The sequence below is a fragment of the Macrotis lagotis genome, chromosome X, assembly GCF_037893015.1.
Source record: "Macrotis lagotis isolate mMagLag1 chromosome X, bilby.v1.9.chrom.fasta, whole genome shotgun sequence".
Lineage (NCBI taxonomy): Eukaryota > Metazoa > Chordata > Mammalia > Peramelemorphia > Peramelidae > Macrotis > Macrotis lagotis.
Genome location: NC_133666.1, coordinates 118247808 through 118254891, shown reverse-complemented (window position 1 = coordinate 118254891; position 7084 = coordinate 118247808).

The window sequence follows — 7084 nt, the reverse complement described above, 5'->3', positions numbered from 1 at the left end:
ACTCAGCATCAGTTCATGTAAATCCCTCCAGGCTTCCCTGAATTCCCATCCCTCCTAGTTTCTAATGGAACAGTAGTGTTCCATGACATACATATACCACAGTTTGCTAAGCCATTCCCCAATTGGAGGACATTTACTTGATTTCCAATTCTTTGTCACTACAAACAGGGTTGCTATGAATATTTTTGTACAAGTGATGTTTTTTTACCCTTTTACATCATCTCTTCAGGGTACAGACCCAGTAGTGATATTGCTGGATCAAAGGGTATGCACATTTTTGTTGCCTTTTTGGGCGTCTCAACATTTATTTTTAAATTTTTATTTAATGTGTTATTTTCTCCAATTACATGTAAATTAATTTCAACATTAATTTTTAAAACTTTGAGTTCCGAATTCTTTCCCTCCCTCTCCATTCAACTCTTTGAGAAGGTAAACAATTTAATAATGGTTATAATGTGTAGTTTTATAAACATGTCATGTAATTCATGTTGTAAAAGAAAACAAACCAAAAGACCCCCCAAGAAAAATACAGTTTAGTAAAGAAACTTCAATCTGTATTCAGACACCATCAGTTCTTTCTCTTGAGGATGGCTAATAACACTTTTCATCATAAGTGCTTTAGAGATGTCTTTTACCATTGTATTGCTGAGAATAGCTGATTCATAGCTGTCATGCATAATTGATCATCTTACAATATTGTTATTACATTCCATGCAATACATTTCCCTTTTCATTAGCTCATGTAAGCCTTCTCAGACTTCTGAGAACATTCTGCTCATCATTTCTTATAGCACAAAAATATTCCAGCACAATCATATAGCACAATTTGTTCAACCATTCCTCAATTGATGGCAACCCCTCAATTTACAGTTCTTTGCCACAAGAAAACAGCTTCTAAAAATATTTTTTCTTATTTAAAGGTCATTTTCTTTTTTTAAAAAATCTCTTTTTTGGATATGGACCTACTAGTGGTATTGTTGGTCAAAGGGTATGCATGATTTTATAGTCCCTGGGCATAGTTGCTCTCCAGAATGGTTGAATCAATTCATAGCTCTATTAACAATGCATTAATGTCTCATTTTTCCCACATCCCTTCTAACACTGCTCATTTTCCTCCTCTTTTCTATTGGCCAATCTAATAGATATAAATTAGTACCTCAGAATTGTTTTAATTTTCATTTTTCCAATCAACAGTGATTTAGAGCATTATTTCAAATGACAATAGTTTTGAAATATCAATATCAAATGGTTTTGAAAACTGTTCATATCTTTTGATCATTTATCACTCGAGATCAGCTCTTATATTTATAAATCTGACTCAGACTATCATTTTAGAAATGATGTCTTTATCAGAGAAACTTGTTTCAGAATTTTTTCAAAGTTGTGATTGTGAAATGTATTTCCCTCTAACCTACTTTTCCACCCCATTATTCAATTCTCTTTCTTTTTCATCTTGTCCTTTCTTTTTTTATGCTTTTTTTTTTGCAAGGCAAATGGGGTTAAGTGGCTTGCCCAAGGCCACACAGGTAATTATTAAGTGCCTGAGACAGGATTTGAACCCAAGTACTCCTGACTCCAAGGCCGGTGCTTTATCCACTGCGCCACCTAGTTGCCCTATCTTGTCCTTTCTAAAAGGTCTTTTGCTTCTCAATACCATCTCCTCCAGTATGCTCTCCCTTTAATCACCCCCTCCTCATCCCATGGTCATGATTTGTTTGTTTTTTCATGGGATTTTCTATTTGCTCGTTTTCCTAGTCTATTTCTTAACTTTTTACTTTTTTGTTGTTGTTGTTAAAATAGGGCTCTGCTTCCAGGGTGAAAATCACATTGTCCCAAGCTTCAGGGTTTTTATATAACTGTTTCAGAGATGTTTCTGGAGACCTGTAAAGTTTCAGTTCTTTCAAGATGGCATGATCTAAGGTGAGGTGTGTTTACCACATTCCTGGACTGTGTTTTAGTTTATGAGTGTTCACAAACAATTTCTTCTGCTCTGGAACTGAGAGGAGAGTCCCTGTTCTACTGCAACTGCAAGTTCTGATGGACTAGTGCTCTTGCTATCCCTAGGACACCCAGGATTATGACCTAGATCTGAATATGGGCAAAGTAAAAGAGTTCTTCCCCCAGTGCTAGCAAAGAGACTCCTGATTCAAGCCCTTAGTTCAACCTCTTAATCTCCTTCTGATTCAACCCCTTTACCAGATGTGAATTGAGAGCCCCTGAAACAGCTGCTGCCACTTGATTCAGTGGCTCCCAAGACTTGCTCCTGATTTGCTGGGGCCTGGTCTGCACTAGTACTGCCTGTGTAGAATTGTCCTGGATTGTGCTCCACTCTCACCTAGAGGGGACAGACCTTCTGCTAATCCTTTAAATTGACTTTGACTAGAAAATCATTTCATTTTGTCCATTTGTGGGTTCTGCTGCTGCAGGAATTGCTTTATGGAATTATTTAAAGGTGTTCCAAGGGTTGGGGGAGAGGAGGTGACTAGTTACCATTGATCCACCATCTTGCCTTCACCCCTATTCACCTCCCTTGGAACTTTGAGTATTTATTAAATATCTTCATTTTGCCAGGTCCCAGATAAGATGCAAAGATAAAGTTTGGACCATCATTTTAATTAAATGGTTGGTTCTTGTCTTTCATTATTAAAGAAGACCAAAATGACATCACTATGTTTGAGACAAATTACAGTGTGTCCAACTGTGACTGATAGGACCAATAAAACTCAGAATACTCTACCACAAGTTGGGCACAAATAGTCCATGCGAACACTTGGGGTGGGTACTCTAAACTTCAGTATGCCACATTTCCTTTGAGCTGCTTCAATTCTGCCTCCTCATAGAGTGCAGCACCCTCACTGATGAAGGCATGCCACACTGGGTGGTCTTGTGCCAGTGTCTCCCATGCTGTACAAGTAGCACTTCTGACCTTCTTGTAGATGTTTGTCCTGTGTGAGTTCTGCATAAAATAGTTTTTTTGGCAAGTGTATACCTGGCATTATAACAACATGTCCAGCCCATAGTAGTTGTACTCTCTGTAGTGATGTTGGAATGCTAGATAGTTTAGCTCGAGAAAGGATCTCAGTATCTGGCATCTTCTCCTGCCAAGTGATCTTCAGAATCCTCCTAAAACAATTTAAATGGAAGTGATTCAGTTTCCTGACATGGAGTTGGTAGGCCGTCCAGAGCTTTCTGAGCTCTTTGGTCATGGTGACTCATCTCTGTTTTCAATTTAAGAATCTAGCACTTCCTAAAAAAAAAAAAGAAAAGAAAAGAAAAGAAAAAAGAATCCAGCACTTGATCATCTTAAAGAGTTCCTGGGAATTTTGTTGCCTCTTGGTAGCATTGTGAAGCTGTGACTTTTCCAGTATATGCCAGAGGAAGGGACTTTCACAGTTATATAGCATTGAGGTCAGCATAACAGCTCTGTAGACCTTCAGTTTGGTGGTCATTCTAATACCTCTTCTCTCCCATACTTCCTTTCAGTATTTATTAAATATCTACATTTTCCCAGGTCCTGAATAAGACAGGAAGATAAAGTTTGAACCTTCAGTTCAATTAAATAATCATTTATTAACTGCCTGCTATGTTCAAGACAAACTACAACACAATTCTCAAGTGTTTTTCTTGCATTAGAGGAATATAATTCTTTTATCAAGTAAATACAAAGTAATTTCAAGAACAAGTAAATTTTGGGGTCATCAAAAATGTTTTGTGTAGTCTGTGATATCCAAACTGTGTTCTGAAAGTAGATAGTGATTTTAGGAGTGTGAGGTGAAGAGGAAATGCATATGCTAGGCAAGGGGGTACAATTTGTAACAAACCACTGAGGGAAGAAATGGAATGTTTTGTTTCAAGCTAGAAGACAAATTTGCCCAGAAAGGAGATTGCATGAAAGGGAAGAATATAAAGAAAGACAAGGAAAGTATATAATATCTGATTGTAGAAGGCTTTAAATGTTTTAAATACTAGGTGGAGGGTGGCTAGGTGGCACAGTGGATAAAGCACTGGCCCTGGAGTCAGGAGTACCTGGGTTCAAATCCAGTCTCAGACACTTAATAATTATTTAGCTGTGTGGCCTTGGGCAAGCCACTCAACCCCATTTGCCTTGCAAAAACCTAAAATAAATACATACATACTAGGTGGAAAATTTTGGACTCTTAGGGGGTAAGAGAGGAAGCTTGGTGTTGGCTTCAGAATCTGGAAGATGTCAGTTCAAGTCCCTTCTTCTAATTGATACTTGTCATACTGGAAAAATCACAGCTTCACGATGCTGCCAAGAGGCAACAGAATTCTCCAGAACTCTCTAAGATGATAAAATGCTGAATCCTTAAATTGAAAACAGATGAGTCACCATGACCAAAGAATTCAGAGAGCCCTGAATTTCCTCACTTCATTCTTTTTTGTAATCTAAACAAATGAACATTTGTTCTATTTTTTCAAGACATTTTCCTCCTCATTCCCATACCATGCAGTACTAGTATTCAATCTCTGTGTGCTAGAGAGGGAAAATGGTGGGGTGAAAGTGGTGAGAATGAGGGCTTACTTTCACCACTTTTCATTTCCATTCCCACTCTCGTACCCAGTCTCAAAACAAATTTTTTTATCTCTCCCAATCAAGCACAAGACAAATTAAGATATTACTTTGATCTTCAGCTTCTACTATAATTCCACCTACTACTCTATCAAATGGTCTCAGCGTAGTAGTCACTGTCTTCTTCTTGTTGAAGTATCTCTGTGTGGGTTCTGGTGGCATAATGCAGAGGAAATCTGGAGGATTTTTCCAGTCATGGTAAATTGGCTGGAGACCTCAGCTAGGGTTGTTTACTTAATGGGTTGAGGCTATGCTGCTCATAGGAGAAGCACATTAACTTTATTTTAACATCAGATGCACATGAAATTTGGGAAAGAATTTTTAAGTTCATGTGTTCTCTTTGGCTTTTTTTCCAAATTAAAAATTTATTGATATTATTACACATATATTTATGCAACTTTCATTTCCAAATAAATCTTTCCTTCTTTAATCAGCAAAGTGGAGGTGGGGAATGAAAGGGGAATAACAGATACAGAAATAGAGAAAGAGACACTGACAGACACAAGTGTTGGGAAAACAATACAGAGAAATTAACTCACATAAGAGTCCAACAATATATGTAATGTCTCTCACCTCAGCAAAAACTGTTGCTGTGGCTTGATGACTATGAGAAAAGAGAGATGATCTAGGAAAGCATGGAGACAATAATGATTATTGTCAGGCAAGCTGATCTCTTCATGTAAATGAGAATTAATGACAGACAGGAGCAATTTGTGACCAGAAATGTCAAAACTGTCTATACCAAAGGGCTAATGGAGCCATGAATCCTTCAGATACCTGAAGCTTTCTTAAATCACTCTGGAGAAGTAGGTATATGAGGTTGATTCCCTGAGATTTTACTATCTGTTTCAGTTCTGATTAAATACCTTCTTATTTGGATATTTAGCTATAGATCTGAATCTTTTTCAGAATTCCCATTATCAATCTGGGTGTGACCAGGTGAGCCAAATCAAAGATAATATCAAGCATAATAAATCTGGATGATTAAGAAGATAGTCTGAAGTAGGAAAGTTTGCAAGGGGTGGGTTTTAAAGGGAAAAAATATGATGAGCTTAATTTTGTACATGCTGAGTAGTGAGTTTCTTATCACTGGGGTATTTAAGCAAAGAAAAGATGACCACTTGGTGGGAATGCAGTGAGTTAGAATACCATCTAAATTACTTTCTGATTCTAAATTTGCTATATAAATTTTGATTGATATTATGACAATATCTTTTGATTTTGGAAAAGCAGTATAGCATGGAACATTGGGAAGAAGGCTGAATTAGAAGTCATTTCTAGAAGAAATCTCTCTCTTTCCCTGATCTATAAATGTTCTCTCTCCTGATATTATTTTTGTATTTATTTCTATATATGTTTCATTCTTCACACCCCCCCGCCCCCAGGAGTTAAGTTAAATCATGACTCTGACCCTTGCAAACTGTGACAGACTATGGGCAAGGCATTTAAGCCTCTGAAATTCAGTTTCCTTATCCTTAAAATAGGATTGTGGCTAACAATACTTCTTGCACATTTTTGCCTCACAGGATTGTTGGGCAAGTGCATGCAATAATGTAGTTACATCTGAAAATTGGAGATTTCAAGAAATAAAGAAGCCAATGTTTATGCTGTTGAAAAAACTTTTTATCTTTTTATTTTTTTTTTTTTTGATAGACAATGTAAAAAGTCCATATGTTTCTCTGAGTTCATGATTTTACAGCTTGGTCCTGATGAGTAGGAACTAAAATCCTCTGAAGTGGTAACATATATTCAAGTTTGCACCATTTAAAGTTGTAAATATGTAAATATGATCATTGGTTCTAGCACAGACAATACACAATAAGAATGAGACCTAGCTACTGATTTTTTTTATTTTCCCATGAACTTTAGTTAATAAATTTTGTTAAATATTAGAAGATTTTATACACAATGTATTATAGGATTTTAGAATTACATGTTTAAAGACAGAAACTAAAGAATATTCTACTACTCTAATTCTATTTTAATATTAAAAGAAATATTAAATGACTTGTTCAGGGTCTGAGGTAGAATTTGAATCAAGGTATTTCTGACTGAGTTCAGTGTTCTAGTCACATGTTACACTACATCTTTCATAGTGGGTGCTATAAAATCTATTCTATGTTCCTCCTACCCCATTCCCCCTTCTCTCTGTCTGTCTCTGATCTCTGATGCCTGGATGTCTCTCTTCCTATTTCTGACTGTTAGAAAGCTGACTCAGACCAGGAACCACTTCCTTGGGCATGTACTTAACCTTGGCCTATTTCAGTTTCCTCAACTGTAAAATGGGGATAATAATAGCACCTTCCTCCCAGGGTTGTGAGGATTCAATGAGATATTTGAGGAGAGCTTAGTAGTCTTGATACATAGTCAATACTATGAGATCAATTATTGTTACTTTTATTCATATAATGCCCTCCACTAGGAATCTCTCTCCTTCCCTGACCAGTAAATGTTCTCTCTCTCTCTCCTCAGATTATTTTGTATTTATTTCTA